Raw genomic sequence first — 17115 nt, 5'->3', positions numbered from 1 at the left:
GTATATAAGAATCATCATTTCAATTTAAAAAAGACAAAAGATGTGGATGTTTGGAGTTCCCCCCCCCCCCCCCTCCCGCCTTTGTCAAGAAAATAGATTTAGGAATAAGACACCAGGGCAAAGCATTCATGTAAACAAACACCATGTTTGTTTGTTTGGTTTTTTTTTTGGGGGGGGGGGGGTTTACTCATTGATATACGAGCTCACTTTTCAGAATTAATATAGCGATTCTCGTTACATACGTGTACTTTAAAAAGCAGGATGTTATATTATATCACTAATACCAGGGTTAACCAAATTTCACAGCATCACAGGTTATATCGCATATTAAATGAAAAAACAAAAATGTTGATACGGACCAAGGATGGTAATCCACAGCTGGACCTTGGCCTGCCTGCATCGTGAAAGGCGACGAAATGGTACAAACTGCAAGCTTGGAATTTTCATATTTTTTTATTAACTCACTCAACCCTAATATCGACTATATCCGTAGTTTACCCGGGTTACTTTTACCCCATGCCTATTTATTACATTTTTCTGAGACAAATTATAGAGGAGACAAATTATGTCAAAGCTATTGTTTTTAGTATTTACATGTTAGTGGTAGTTGAATAAAACTATCTATGTACATGCTCATTTTAAATACATTTTTTCCAATTTTGAAAAGTAGCCAAAATCTCTAGGATTGAGTGAGTTAATGTCAGGGTTGGAAACAATTTTGGATCTGGGTTTTCAGGGCTGGAATTTTTTTTTCCACTTACACCCATGCGCTAATATCTGGTCATATCTGAATGTTATAGTTATAATCATGTACTATCAGAATATTTGATTGTTATAATCCTGCAATATCTGATTGTTATGGTGCTATAATCCTGTTATATCTGAATGTTATAGCATTATAATCCCGTAATGTTTGAATGTTATTGTGTTATATTCCTGTAATATCCAATATATAATTTGAAGATTGTTTTTCCAAAACTCCCTAACTCCGGTTTTTCCCGTTTTGAGATATTGAGGATTATTTCCACTAAAATTTCTCATTGGGTTTGTTATTTTATCTCATTTAAACTTCAAATTCACAAAAATCTAGGGAAATTCTTGTGTCAATTGATGTTTAAAATAAATTTTACGTTTCATTTTTTTTCATAGATGGAAAATCTCAAAAAGTTTAAAAAATCGACTTAACCAGTTTTGGAAAACCAGCCTTCATTTGTTAGTTTTCATTTTTTAAATTTCAATCATCAATTTGTTGTGATACAAAGTTATCAGTACACGCTATTGATATTACATATTAATTTGGTATTAAGTAGTTTTATTATGATTCGATATATAGTAACAGTTGACAAGATGTATGAAACTCCATGTAAACCGATAACCCTTTTATAAGCATATGTAAACAGTGCACACGTTTGTCAGGACAAAGCATATATTATTGTATTCAACCTTACTGTATATAATAAAGAAATAAGAATTCCCTTTATTCATCCCATAAGGGAAATCTGTCTCTAAGGGTCTTTTCCAAGGGAAGACTGAAATAACCCAGGCAATCAGTCGCAGTGCAGTGCCGCAAATTGATCTAAGGGCGAGGTGACTTGCTCAAGACCACACAGCGCAGCGGTGGTAGATAGAACTCAGTACCTTATGGGTTCGAAGCATGCGGGTGGTTGGATGGGAGCATCACCCTTGAATCATATACCTATGATGTTCGCATGGGTGTACGATCCGATAGTGATGTCGTTTCTTTTCTCTTTACTAGCCTATCCTGCTTCTTTGGTTTGTGATTGTATTTTTGACAGGGGATATTTTTTTTCCTGTAAATCCTCTGCCTGTTTGTTCTTGGTTATTTATAATTTAGCTTATGATATCTTTAGGTTATGATTTTGATTGACATTTGTACTATTTTTGTTAGATTGTTTGTTTTTTTGTTTCAGCGGTCTCTCATATAACCTCAATTGTGTTGGAAGAGACCTAAAGCAACAAACAACATAGACCATACCGCTTAGCCACGCTGTTTTGTAATTATCCGATCGTTGAATTGATTGTATTGTAGCTGGTGTGGCCATGATTTTTGTCTCAGACACAGCACAAGGTTATACTCCTCATGAAATCTTCTGTTCCTATTTGAACCAGTCACTCTTTGGTTTTCTTTTTCTTTGTTGCTTTTAACTTCAGATCTGCAACTTTTCTCTTATCATCTTTCTTTCTTACTGGTGCTGAAATGACCTAAAAGCGTCGCAAGTGCCCTAAAACTCTTAAAAGCGAACACAAAGAAAATGCCTGGGGTGGGGTCCGTTGATCTCCCTCGGTGGGCAGGATGTCACGCTGTGTCTTCTGTCCCCTTATATCTGTTTTCTGAGTTGCTTTCTGTCTTCGTCTTGGAATAGGATTACTTCGTTTTGTCCCAGCCCTGGCTGGGAGGGAAACATGGTTTTGGGAGATGATTTTGTTTCCTTTTAAATCATCTCTCTCTCTCTCTCTCTCTCTCTCTCTCTCTCTCTCTCTCTCTCTCTCTCTCTCTCTCTCTCTCTCTCTCTCTCTCTCTCTCTCTCTGTGTGATGTATAGTTAGTTGTGAATTCTGTTGGTTGTGTTCCTCTGAATGGGATCTTATGCTGATGTCAGGATGAGACTTTAAGATGATCCCAACCTAAGAACACTGATAGTGTGCTCTTTTAATCTACATCTGTTCCCTATTTGAACCAATTCCCATTCGTCTTACTTATTCTTGGGTGCTTTGATTGTAAGTCTAGAATATTTTGAGTATTCCATTTTTCGTCTTTTTACTGGCGTCACAAGCACCATAAAACCCTTAAAAACATAACAAACCAACAAAGAAAGCATGTACGATGTCATTCATATGTCGATATCAGTGTCTTCTTCTTTATATATATATATATATATATATATATATATATATATATATATATATATATATATATATATATATATATATTAATATTAATATTACATACATCATTTTATCTTACAGTCTTCTTATCGCAGGGATCATTTTGTTTGTTAGCATAAACTAGAATTTTCTATTTGCAATATTTATGTAATTTACAACAGACGATCTCATTGAAGTTAACCTTGTTGTTTTTTTTTGTTTTGTTGGGTTTTTTTTATTTCGTCCATAAATGTTTTGAATCTTTGGAAATCCGAATTTCTTTTCACTGTTTTGTGTTCCATGTTTTTAAAAACTTTTATTTTTTAATTTCTTGTTTATCAGGTTGCTACAGCGGGCTTGTTTATTTTTGTTTGATTCCAAGATTTATTTCTTCATTTATAATGTAGAACCTGTCCCTGGGTGAAGTGGCCGAGTGTTTAAGACATTGCACTGTAAGCAGGAAGGGCCTGGGTTCAAACCCTGCTTCAGCAGGCACTTTCGTTTTTTTTTGTTTTTTTTTTTTTTTTTGGCAAAATGAAATGTTTCGCGATCGCAAGCATATCGTAAAACATTTAAAAACAAAACAAAGGTATGAGGCCAGCACATATCAAACTTGCATCAACAACAGATGTGTGTGTGTATGTTTGTGTACGTGTGCAAATGTGAATTTTCATAGCATTTTGTACGTTACCATTATGAAAGTTTTTCATATCTCAAATGTGATGTAATTTTATATAATGCTATTTGTAGTATTCATAGTATATCATACAGAAAAGACCATCAATAATATAAGTATAATGTGTGATTTTCTTTTTCGACATCCTGAGGAGATTATTTTTGGCCTGGTCAGGTTTCTGGGTGGGGTTCCTGACCTCCCATAGCGGGCAAGGAGGCACTTACTGTGTCTTCTATCCCTCAATGTCTGTTTTCCAACTTGCCTTCTGTCTTTGTCTTTCTGAGTGGGGCTCCTGACCGCCCATAGTGGGCAGGGAGGTACTTACTGTGTCTTCTATCCCTCTATATCTGTTTTCCAACTTGCTTTCTGTCTTTGTCGTAGAGTGAGATTACTTGGTTTTGTCCTGGCCCTGGCAGTCAAACAGGGAAACAGTCAAATGTATAGTTTTGGAAGATAATATTTTTGTCTTGTAAATCATCTCTCTGTTATGCACTGTATTGTTTTGTTTACATAATATATATGATTTGTAAACATTCGAGCGTATCCCTCTAAGTTGGGACCTGTGCTGGTGTCTGGATTAGACTTTTAGGTGATCTCAAACTAAGCACACTAATACTATGCTCTTGGAAACTACATCTGTTCCCTATATGAACCAGTTCCCCTTTGTCTTACTTTTCTTAGGTACTTTAATTGTAATTCTATAACTTTTTACTATCCCAGTTTCTTCCTTACAAGCGCTGATATGACCTAAATACTAAATGATAGTGCGGAGCGGTCCCAAGCATGTTTAGGACCGCCGGTTCTACGGTCCCTGGGAAATGTGACCGGTTCGAACCGGTTCTTTTTCGACATTGGCCATTCACAAGAATCGTGGGACCGTCAATGAACCGGTTCTTTTTCGACATTGGCCAATCACAAGGTGTCCTTGGGACCCTCATACGATAGGAACCGGTCCTGCAGTAGATGGCTGTAGAACCGCTAAATGTAAGTGAGAGCGGAGAAGGCGTGTTGCCTCAAAACATGAAAATAGTGCTATAACACTATCCATTAAGCATGTGTTTGTGTGTGTGTGTGTGTGTGTCTGCGAAGATTGATGGAGCGGGTCGGGTCAATGTTAGGGAGTGAAAGGAAAAGGGATTGTTAATAGTTTGTGTCTGTGACATGCTGGACAAAAATTGTGGGAAGTGGGAAGAGTTTGTTTTCATTTTTTATTAATATTGGGGGGGGGGGGGGGGGGGGGGGGGGGTTGTTGTTGTCTCCATTCCTTTTTTCTCTTTTCGTGCGGCTATGTGGTTTTGTGGTATGACACTCGCGTTCGGATCGGAAGGTCCTGGGTTCGAGCCTCGCTCGGCGCCTAGTTTAGTCCTTGAAAGACTCTTTACTCACATCCTATCACCGTACTCAGGTGTAAAATGAGTACCTGGTCGTCAACAGTGTTGTCTCTGTCGGAAAAACGTGTAACATCGCCTAACAGGCGTCATGTCTCGTTCTACATGTTACGTGTTGCTATTAGTCAGGGACCCGTTGTAAAGCGCTTTGAGCACATTTAGTGGATATTGCGCTATATAAAAGCTCACGTTTTTTGTTTCTTTTTTAATTAAAAAAAATATATATCTTTGGATAGGACGCTGTCTATCCCAAAGTACTTTTCGCCAGATCTAACAAACCCAGCTACCCATTCACTGCTGAAAAGACAGAGATCAGAAGAAAAAAAAGCTCGACTGCACCCGGGATCAATCTCTGGCCCCTTGCGTGTAAAGAGAGTGCTCTATCAACTGAGCTATCGGGGCCCCCAAATAATCTAATGGTGGTTTTTAAAAATACAGACGTTATAATTGTTATTTTTGAAGAAAGCTATAGTATGTGAAACTTGTATCATTTGAAACGAAATAAAAATATTATTGTATCATCAAATGACAACAATGCGATAGAAAGAAATGGTGACAACAGAAAGCCAAAAGAAAAAAATCGGACCAGCTAGGTTCGGAACACACACATACACACAAACACACATCTTATAGTAGTCACATTCATTTCAAAGAATAACTCATTAGAGAAGAGGGGTGATGTCGTCAAAATAGATCATTTTCATTGCGATCATTAGTGTGCAGTACATTAGGAAATTTACCCCGAGTAATGGAATCGTCCAAGGCGTCTCGCGGCCCCTCTTACCCCACCACACACACACACACACACAAGAGGGCGTATGTGCAAGAGGGGGTTGGTGCGATTAATTAAGTGGGATGGGTGGTTAGGCGATCGACCTAGGCAAAAGAACCGAGAAAAGACAGTAAAGACTGGGACCGTTCAAATTCAAATAGAAAGATAAGAAGTGAACCGCCAACGGTTTGTCACCTTGGGACCGGTCCTCCGGTCCCAGAACCGTGGGACCGGTCCTCAGCGCGGCACTACAACTACAAATGAGTCAAAAGCGCCGTAAAACCCTTAAAAACAACAAACATACACGGTCCAGATTTAGAGAAAACAAAAGAAGAAAACTTGAGAATATATAATAGAGCACATACTACTTTTTCTTTTAATCCGCAAAAATGTGCCCAAAGTGCTTTACAAAGGTTCCCAGGCCAACAGCAACATTTACATTTACGCAGCTATTACGATTTAATTTATCTTTATTGACAAATACAACACTGTCACCGGACAGGTACCCATTTTACACCTAAAGATGTGAGTATTTTATCTTAACGCATAACATCAATGGTATTCAACAGTCTGATGTCATGTCCGCCCAGCAACCAGCAGCGTGGTTCTAAACAAAGAAAATCGGTACGTCTTATTCTTTATGCTGGCTAGAACTTTTTCACATGTCATGTGATCAGAATGTATAAAAGTCAAAACATGATCAGATTTATAATGTTTTTATCCTCTGGATACACTTTTATGCTCGTCGGAGAAGTATTTCATAAGGGCGTTGATGGAGATAATGGCGTCTGCCATTGTTCTGATAGTTTAGAACCAGTTACTATGTGTCGTTACGAGGGAAGTGAAGTCACGACTGTTGCATCCTATTGTGGTAAACGGACATCATTTCATTCGAAATTGCTTGCCATCCCTCGGATTTCTTGCAGTTTAATGAAGAAATCAGAAAGTTCACTGTCTTAATGGGAGCAATTCTGTGCCTTCTATCCCCCTTTACATACGGCTTTGTGGTCTAGTGGTATGACACTCGCTTTTGGATCAGAAGTCCTGGGTTCGAACCTCGCTCGGCACATAGATGAGTCCTTGGAAACGGATCTTTACTCACTTTCTCTCACCGTACTCGAGTGTAAGACGAGTACCTGGCCGTTAACAGCGTTGTATCTGTCGGAAAAAATTGTAACATCAACTAACAGGCGTCATGTCTCGCTCTACATGTTAAGTGTTGCTGTTGGTCAGAGACCATTTGTAAAGTGCTTTGAGCACGTTTATTGGATATTGCACTATATAAAAGCTCAAGTTTAGACATCTATTTTCGCTTTCCATTTTGTTCTCTGTCCCAGGGCTGGACTGAGATTGATCGGTGTTACCTGGCGTTGATTTGACATGAGAGTGTTGCAAGCGCCGTAAAAGTCATCATAACATTAATCACATAATAAATATGCACAGGAAAAAAATAATAAAGAAGCATAATAAATTACTCTTGATTGTTCAATATTGTATATAATGAATTATTATTATTATATACTGCCGTTGTTTTTAAAAACACAGTATGTACAATGTTAACCAAAGAGCACATACTGTGTTCTTTAACTCACTCAACCCTAACACTGACTATATCCGTAGTTTACCCGGGTTACGTTTACCCCATGCCTATTTATTACATTTTTCTGAGACAATTTATAGGCGTAGTATCAAAGCTAATGTATGTTTTTGCGTGTTAATGAAAGTTGAATAAAAACTATCTATGTACATGCTCATTTGTAATGTATTTTTTCAATTTTGAAAAGTAGAAACAATCTCTGGGATTGAATGAGTTAATAAAACGGCAGTATCTATGTATACAGGGTGTTTGTTGGGTTTGTTTTTTTTTAACTGCCCGATAAAGAATTGAAACAGACTAAAAAATAGAAATGATAGAAACATCTAGTTTTTTGCATATTTTTCCATCAAGTTTTTTTTTTTGTGTTGAAAATTCCAGAAAGATGCTATAAGTTATAAAGCCGTTACAATACTACAGTCGTACTTTTTGTAAAAAAGGTAAAAATTTGATTCAAGCAATTTTTGACGCGTTTTCATTTTGCTTCCAATTTTTGCGTCAAAAAATCGCTGGAGTCAAATTGCTAACTTTTTACAAAATACACGACTGAATTATAACGGCTTATAGATAGTATGCGCTTGGCTTAGAAACTCACAACATTGCCATCCGGACGTATAACGGACCAACACACAATAATATGTGTAACCTTGAACGTTTATAGTCTGGTTAATACAGTTTAGTGATAATTACTCTTAAACGCAGATGGCAAAAAAAAAAACAATAACAAAGACCTGAGTGACGTCAACTTCATACTATCTATAACATCTTCCTGAAATTTTCACCACACAAAAAATAAAAAACTTGAATAGTGATGAAACACTATGCAAAACAAAAACAACCAAAAAACTAGATGTCTCTATCTTTTCTAGATTTTTAAGCTATTTCAATTTAATATCGGGTAATAATTTTGTTTTAAAACACCCTGTATTATATAAGGCATAACTGTCCATTCAAGGAATGAGATGATGTGCGCTGGTCGACTCAAGACTCAAAATTGATTATTCAAGTGTTGATTACGGGGTGGGCAGGGAGGTATTTACAGTGTCTTCTATACCCCTATATCTGTTTGCCAACATGCTTTCTGTCTTTGTCTTGGAATGAGATTACTATGTTTTGCCCTGACCCTGGCGGAGTCCTTGGCTGAGAGGGAAGCAGTTGAATGTATTGTTAAGAGTTTTGAGAGATGATATGTTTTCCTTGTAAATCATCTCTAAGTTATGTACTGTATTATGTTTTGTTTACATATTTAATATGATTTGTATTCTTCTTAGTTGGGACCTGTGCTTGTGTCTGGGTGAGACTGGGGTGATCTCGAACTAAGTACTTGGATAGTGTGCTCTTGGAATCTACATCTACTAATTCCCCTTTATCTTACCCTTTCTTGGGTGCTTTAATTGTAATTCCAGAACTTTTCATTATCCCATTTTCTTCCTTTTTACTGGCGCTGGTATGGCCTTAATGTGTTTCAAGCGCCGTAAAAACCCTTACAACCAAACAAACAATGCCTGTTCATTTGTCGAGATGATATTATTTATAATAAGCTGGTCGACTCACAATGTATGATTCAAGTGTTGATTAAAACGAAAATAAAATTAACTTTTGGATAAAATCACCACGATGTCTTATAAATATCATAATACACGCAAACCATCTTCATGTCAACTGTAAACACTTTGCAGAATTTGGTGACGTTTGGTCCAGTGGTTTTGGAGCATGAGTAGTGTTACTAAAATATCCAATTTGCCACATATTATATGATATGACCTCCCATAGTGGCAGGGAGGTTCATACTGTGTCTTCTATCCCCCAATATCTGTTTTCCAACATGTTTTCTGTCTTTGTCTTGGAATAAGATCACTTGGTTATGTATTGGCCCTATATTATTTTTCTTTTACATATGTATAATTTGTAAACAATTGAGTGTGTTCCTCTTGGCGGGGACCTGTGCTTATGTCTGGATGAGACATTTTGTGATCTCAAACTAAGTACTATGAAAGTGTGCTCTTGGAATCTCCATCTGTTTCCTATTTGAACCAATTCCCCTTTGTCCGCCTTATTCTTGGGTGCTTTAATTGTAATTCTATAACTTTTTACTATCCCATTTTCTTCTTTTTTACTGGCGCTGATATGATCTTAATGTGTTGTAAGCGCCGTAAAACCATTTTTAAAAAAATAAGATACATATATGATAATATAAAACTGATTTATGGACATACTGAAAACGAAAACGAAAAACACTTTATTTACTTATAATTATCAGTATAACTATATACATTTTTTTGTGATCTCTAAGTTGGCTTTTATTTATTTATATTTGTTTTCATTGATTTGATTTAAATGTATATATGTTGATTAATTGTTACAGAATAAAGTATTGAATTATTTACTCGTGATTGTGTGAAATTCTGTTATAGTTGTTCACCCCCACCTTCTGGGTGGGTTTTGTCTTTTCTACCTTCCATGGTGTGAGCAGGGAGATCATTGTTGCTGCTGTGTCTTCTATCCCTATATATATGAGTAAATCCTTTTCCAGATTGCTTTTTGTCTTTGTCTTGGTTTCTTCCTAGCCCTGGTCGGACTTCATGACTGGGAGGTGACGTAGAAATGTAGTTTCCTTGTAAACCACATCTCTTATGTGTACTGTAATAATTTATTTTCTTTTGAATAGAATGTTATGTAAACATTTGAGTGTATACCTATTAGTGGGATCCTGTGCTTGTGTCTGGATAAGACTTTTAGGTGATCTCAAACTTTGTACACTGACGGTGTGCTCTTGGAATCTACATAATAATTTGTTCCTTATTTCCCCTTTGTCTTACTTTTTCTTGGACGCTGTTTAACCTCGAGGTTATGACCACCCCATTGTCTTCCTTTTTACTGGCGCTGTTGAAATGACATAAATAATTTCTTATCCCCAAATTATCAACAGTGAATAAAGAGTGAAAACTGCATGTAAAAAAAAGAACCCTTTCCTACGAACAAATCTGCGGGTGCCTAAATTTTTTAAAAAAATTGATATTTTGATGAAGTGCAATATCCACTAAACCATGTGCTCAAAGCGCATTACAAGGAGTCCCAACCCAGCAGTAGCATTTAACATAAAAGACTAGACATGACGCCTGTACTGTAAGGTACAATTTTGCCGTCCAAAATTTCGACAGTTACAATGTGGATATCGGCAAGGTACTTAATTTACACCTGAGTACGGCGAGAGAATGTGTGTATGGAGCCTTTTCCGAGGACACACAGCTCAGATCAGGACTCGAACAAGGGCCCACCTGTCCGAGTTGGGTGGGGTTCCCGACCTCCCATAGTGGGCAGGGAGGTACTTACTGTGTCTTCTATCCCCCTATATCTGTTTTCCAACTTGCTTTCTGTCTTTGTCTTGGAATTAGATTACTTGGTTTTGTCCTGGTCCTGACAGGTGCCGTGGCTGAGAGGGAAACAGTCAAATGTCAGATGATATTTTTTTCCTTGTAAATCATCTCTCTGTTTTGCACTGTATTGTGCTATCTTTATATTATATATGAGTTGTAAACATTTGAGTGTTTCCTCTTAGTGGGGACCTGTGCTCTTGTCTTGGTGAGACTTTTAGGTGATCTGAAACTAAGTAGCCTACTTTAATAGTGTGCTCTTGGAATCTACATCAGTTTCTTATTTGAACCAATTGCCCTATGTCTTACCTGTTCTTGGGTGCTTTAATTGTAATTCAATAAATTTTAACTATCCCATTTTCTTCCTTTTTACTGGCGCTGATATGACCTTAATGTGTTGAAGCCCCGTAAAACCATTAAAAACATTTTTTAAAAACAAAACATGAATCGGACGGTACTGGGTTCGAGCCTCGCTTGGCGCATAGTTGGCCTTAGAAACGACTCTTTATTCACATTCTCTCACATTACTCAGGTGTAAAATGAGTACCTGGCCGTTAACAGCGTTGTCTTTGTCGGAAAAAATTGTAATATCGACTAACAGGCGTCATATAATATTATTGTTTTATATGTTACATGTTGCTGTAAGTATTGGACCCTTTGTAAAGCGCTTTGAGCATGTTTAGTGGATATTGCCCTACATAAAAGTTCACTTGTTGCTGTTATATAAGGGTCTTCAATCCCCTTCGTCTGAATTGGTGATATGCGTTAAAGTAAAATACCGACATCTATCCGCCAGATGAAACGTACCAACACATAAAACTACGGGCAATTTTAAATGTTTATTGTCTGTTTGCTCTAATAGGATTCAACAGTCGTGACGTCACTTCCCCCATAATGACGTTTGCTTGGTAACTTAGTCACTGGTTCTAAACTATCGGAACAATGGCGGACGTCCGCATGAAATCCTTCTCCGACGAGCATAAAAATGTATCCAGAGGAGAAAAACATTATAAATCTGATCATGTTTTGACTTTTATACATTCTTATCACATGACAAGTGAAAAAGTTCTAGCCAGCATGAAGAATAAAAAGTACCGATTTTCTTTTTTTTTTTTTAGAACCAAGCTGTTGCTGGTTGCTGGGCGGACGTGACATCAGACTATTGAATCCTATTCAGTGAGAACTAATCACCCAACTGGCGGTCTAAAACACGAACAGTGAGCTTTGTGACGTCAAGTTTATTCCGTCCCATACTAAACCCAGTATCGATCCGTTTCGAATTGAATTGTGCATCCGATACGAATAGAACGATCGGAGTTGCTTCAATCAAATCGATATTATTGTGTTATCGATTGACAGAAACTGCTGCAGCCCTGTAAAACTCAACCCTTATCAGTTTGATTCGTCAATGTAATGCAATAGACTGACAGCGTAACCCCCCCCCCCCCCCCCCCCCCCCCCCCTAAACCCCCGGGCCTTCAACTCCACACAATGTCGCGTAAACACACACACAGACCTACACACCCAGCTACACATACACACACAGTAGATTATATGTATATGTGTGTATGTATCCCCAAAACATAACAATTGTTATGGGTGTGTTTGTATCTCTTAAAATTATAATTGAACTTTGTATAGCTCAATATCCACTAAATGTGTTAAAAGCGCTTTACAAGGGGTCCCTGGTCAGCATCAACATTTATCATGTAGGACGGGACATGACGCCTGTTAGGATATATTACAATTTTTCGGACACAGACAACGCTGTTAACGGCCAGGTACTCATTTTACACCTGAGTACGGTGAGAGAATGTGAGTAAAGAGCCTTCTCAAAGGACTCAACTATGCGCCGAGCGCGAGGCTCAAACCCAGGACCTTCCGATCCGAAAGCGAGTGTCAAACCACAAGACCACATAGCCGCACGATTCTACCTCCTTCCTCTTTAAACCACACTAATTCCTATAGACATGCGGCTATGTGGCCTAGTGGTATGGACACTCGCCTTCGGATCGGAAGGTTTCTGGGTTCGAATCCTGAGCGGGGCATAGTTGAGTCCTTGGAAAAAAGGCCCTTTACTCACATTCTATCACCGTACTCGGGTGTAAAATGATTAGTACCTGGCCACTTACAGCGTTCTCTCTGTCCGAAAAAAAGAATTGGAAAATCGCCAAATATGCACTATGTCCCCGTCCTACAAGTTATAGTTGTTGTTGGCTTGGGACCTCTTGTAAATCGCTTTGAGCACGTTTAGTTGATATAGCGCTATATACAAGTTCAAGTTTTTTTTAACACACAGAATCTCACAGACACACACATACGCACACACACACACACACACACACACACACAAATCTACACACTCATACACATTCGAGAGTGTGTGTGTGTGTGTGTGTGTGTATGTGTGTGTCCCAACACACAACAATCAAGTCCGTATTTGTATTATAATTTTATTGACGAGGACCAATCAATAAAGCTTACTCACTCATTCGAGGCGACGACAGTTTGAAATAAGCCGCATAACTTCTAACCTTAAGAATAAGAATAATAATATTATAACATAGACGTCTAGGGCAAGGCGTTTGCGATTAATTTCCATATGGGATTCATAATGATATGTATCTTGATATGACGATACCATAATTTTTCAGGTGAACCCAGTGTGTTTTTTTAATGTGTTTGGGATCTTTGAAAAATATAACTGTAGTCTATTCTAATGGATGTGCTTTAGATGCGTTGTCTGTATGTGTGTGTCTGGTTCACGATAATATAATATTGTGAGTAAGCACATGTTTTAAGGTGAGAAGATTTGTAAAACATAAGACGTATAGACAAAAATTAGATAAATAATGAGTATAATCTTAGAATAGGTATATTGTTTGATAGATAGATAGATAGACAGATAGATAGATAGATAGATAGATAGATAGATAGATAGATAGATAGATAGATAGATAGATAAATAGATAGATAGATAGATAGATAGATAGATAGAGAGAGAGATATATATAGATAGATAGATAGAGAGATAGATACATACATACATAGATAGATATATACATAGACAGATACATAGATACGTAGATATATATAGACAGATACATAGATACATAGATAGACAGCTTGATAAATAGATAGATAGATACATAAATACATAGATAGATAAATAGATATATAGATGGATAGATAGATAGATAGATAGATAGATAGATAGATAGACAGATAGATAGATAGATAGATAGATAGATAGATAGATAGATGGATAGATAGTTAGATAGATAGATAGATAGATAGATAGAAGATAGATAGATAGATAGATAGATAGATAGATAGATAGATAGTAGATAGATAGATAGATAGATAGATAGATAGATAGATAGATAGATAGATAGATAGATAGATAGATAGATAGATAGTAGATAGGATAGATAGATAGATAGATGATAGATAGATAGATAGATAGATAGTTTATGATAGATAGATAGATAGATAGATAGAAGTAGAATAGATAGATAGATAGATAGATAGATGATGGATGATAGATATGATAGATAGATAGATAGATAGATATATAGATAGATAGATAGATAGATAGATAGATAGATAGATAGATAGATAGATAGATAGGCATATGTTTTTAAGGTGAGAAGATTTGTAAGGTCATTGGTCACATTGCAAAATGTGTTCAAAGATCCAATAGTTGGACAGCAACAAATCATGTGATCGATGTCTGAATCGCACGAAATTATGAATATAGATCGCTCCAATGGGGATGATCTATGTGACCTTTACGTGTGCTCGAGGTCATTGGTCACATTGCAAAATGTGCTCATAAATCCAATCGTTGGACAGCAACAAATCATGTGATCGATGTCTGAGTAGCACGAAATTATGAATATAGATCGCTCCCATTCCGGACAATCCCTCAAACACGATTATAACGATTAATTCATTCATTCCTATATATATTAATATAAATAAATAGAAACACGATACAATGACTGTACACGTCACGTCTCTCGGATGGCAGATCCATTTCACGATAATATATGTGACCCAACGTCTCAAAACGGTATTATGTCGGAATGGACTAGATGCTAAAATGTCATATAATAGCTAAACTAGTCAAACATATGAAATGTTGGTATTTAGCACAGTAAAATATGATATTCCTTCTCCTCTGTAAGGATATAAGCTCAACTTAATCATGATATTTCTGGCTACAAGTTCCATTTTCAGCATCTTAATCCTCCCGACTTAATACCGTTTTGAGACGATAGGTCACATCTACGATAATCTTGCTTTACAGCGACATTGAGATGGGTGTGGGCGTGGATGTGTCAGGTGACAAATGGGTTTGGATTAGATAAATAAATGAATTAATCAATTAATTCATTCATTAAATTCCCGTTATTCATCCCGCAGTGAAATTCGTCTTTAGGGTCTATTCCTAAAGGAGATTGGAATAACTCACTCAATCCTAGAGATTTTTGCTACTTTTCAAAATTGGAAAAATGTATTAAAAATGAGCATGTGCATAAATAGTTTTATTCAACTATCATTAACATGCATAAATTAAAAACAATAGCTTTGATACTACGCCTATAATTTGTCTCAGGAAAATGTAATAAATAGGCATGGGGTAAAAGTAGCTCGTGGATAGCTCATACGGTAGAGTCACGCTCTCATCGGCTAGGCGGAGTTGTACGTTATAAGGTCGCGGGTTCAAATCCCATCACCGCCACGAAAAAAAAAATTATTCTTTATTGTCTTCTGGCACTTTCCTACTCACTCATCTCTGGTTGTTACCAACATAAAGTGCCTGCTCCACTCACTTTTCTGATATAATATAGTCGGTGTTGGGGTTGAGTGAGATAACCCAGGCGTCCGCGAGGTGTCTGGCTCAAGGCCACACAGCTCAGCGAATATTCTGACTCGGTACCTGTCGGGTATGAAGCAAAGCCCGTACTGCCACTGAGTTTCGTTGCCCCATCGTAAGGGACTGCACTGTCAGCCAATTCGGTGAATTCTGAGCTACTCTTTGACGAAAAAAAAAAAAATAAATAAAAAAATAAAAAAAAAACACTTCAAAACACAGCTGCCCCTTGTTTTGAAACAGCTACATTGGTTGCCAGTCGAGAGTTGAGTTGAGTTCAAGATGGCATGTATAATTTTCAAATGTATTCATGGCTTAGCACCATCAGGGGCGTGGCTCTATTCGTTGATTTGGTGCCTGGCACTGAATCCATCTTTTAAAAAGGGATTGCAGCATATTATTTAAAATGAGAAACAGTAAATACCAGTCTCTTACTTATTTGAGTTAGTCTTGTCTGTATATTTTTTTTCTTTCTTTTGTATTTATAAATATAGCATGCTTTAAGTCATTTTCTTCTGATTCTGGCACCACCTTATACTGGAAGCATGCCACGCCACTGAGCACCGCAATACTTCATGTCATTGATATCGGAGTACAGGCCACCTCGGGCTCTCCGCTCCTCTCGGGAATTACCCGAAGCGCCCCAACCATTGAGTGCTTCAAGTCTAGACTGAAGATAGAATATAATTTTAGATTGACTATTCCTTATTATTTCAAAATCATACTCTTCATATTTAATACTCTTCAACAGTCGTAACGTCACTTCCTTCCTAATGACGCATGGTAACTTAGTAACACTGGCTCTAAACTATCGGAACAATGGCGGACGCCCGTATGAATTATTTCTCCGTCGAGCATAAAAGCGTTTCCAGAGGAAAAAAAAAAAACACATAAATTTGATTATGTATTGACTTTTACACATTCTGATCACAAGGCATATGAAAAGGGAATGAAAAGTTCTAGCCAGCATGAAGAATAAAAAGTAATGATTTTCTTTGTTTAGAACCAAGATGGCCGCCGTTGCCGGGCGGCGTGACATCAGACTACTGAATCCTATTGGTATCACCATAACTTCATCCACATAATTGTAATATTTAATTTTCTTAAAATTGTAACATTTCATTTTTTTTAAATTGTAACATTTAATTTTCTTAAAATTGTAACATTTCATTTTCTTAAAATTGTAACTTTTCATTTTCTTAAAATTGTAACATTTAATTTTCTTAAAATTGTAACAGTTAATTTTCTTAGAATTGTAACATTTAATTTTCTTTAAATTGTAACATTTAATTCTCTTTAAATTGTAACAGGTAATTCAATTAAAATTGTAACATTTAATTTTCTTAAAATTGTAACATTTAATCTTCTTAAAATTGTAATAGTTAATTTTCTAGAAATTGTAATATCTAATTTTCTTAAAATTCTCATATCAACTATGTATTCCAAAGCGCCATAGAACAGGTAAAGTGGAGATTGGTGCTCTATAAATATATTTATTCATTTATTTATTTATTGATTCATTATTTATTTACTTTAGGATGAGTGAT

At 36.7% G+C, this 17115-nt stretch overlaps 1 protein-coding gene across 3 annotated transcripts in view; it reads left to right on the top strand.

The window, feature by feature from the left end:
* Positions 1-13211: 13211 nt before the first annotated feature.
* LOC144967641 (uncharacterized) overlaps positions 13212-17115 on the top strand; it is an 11370-nt gene continuing 7466 nt past the window's right edge. Inside the window, exon 1 of one of the 3 annotated variants that reach the window (XM_078905157.1) lies at positions 13212-13343. The gene's annotated coding sequence lies outside the window, so the exon portion shown is untranslated. Of the gene's footprint in view, positions 13492-17115 lie in introns of all 3 variants that reach the window. The other 2 variants (XM_078905159.1, XM_078905158.1) reach the window with 2 other exon arrangements.

This window comes from Berghia stephanieae, chromosome 3, assembly GCF_034508935.2.
Source record: "Berghia stephanieae isolate SIO BIC M18660-M18661 chromosome 3, UCSD_Bste_1.3, whole genome shotgun sequence".
Taxonomy (NCBI): domain Eukaryota; kingdom Metazoa; phylum Mollusca; class Gastropoda; order Nudibranchia; family Aeolidiidae; genus Berghia; species Berghia stephanieae.
Note: the sequence above shows the minus strand (reverse complement) of the source record. Positions and strands in the feature narration are given on the sequence as shown.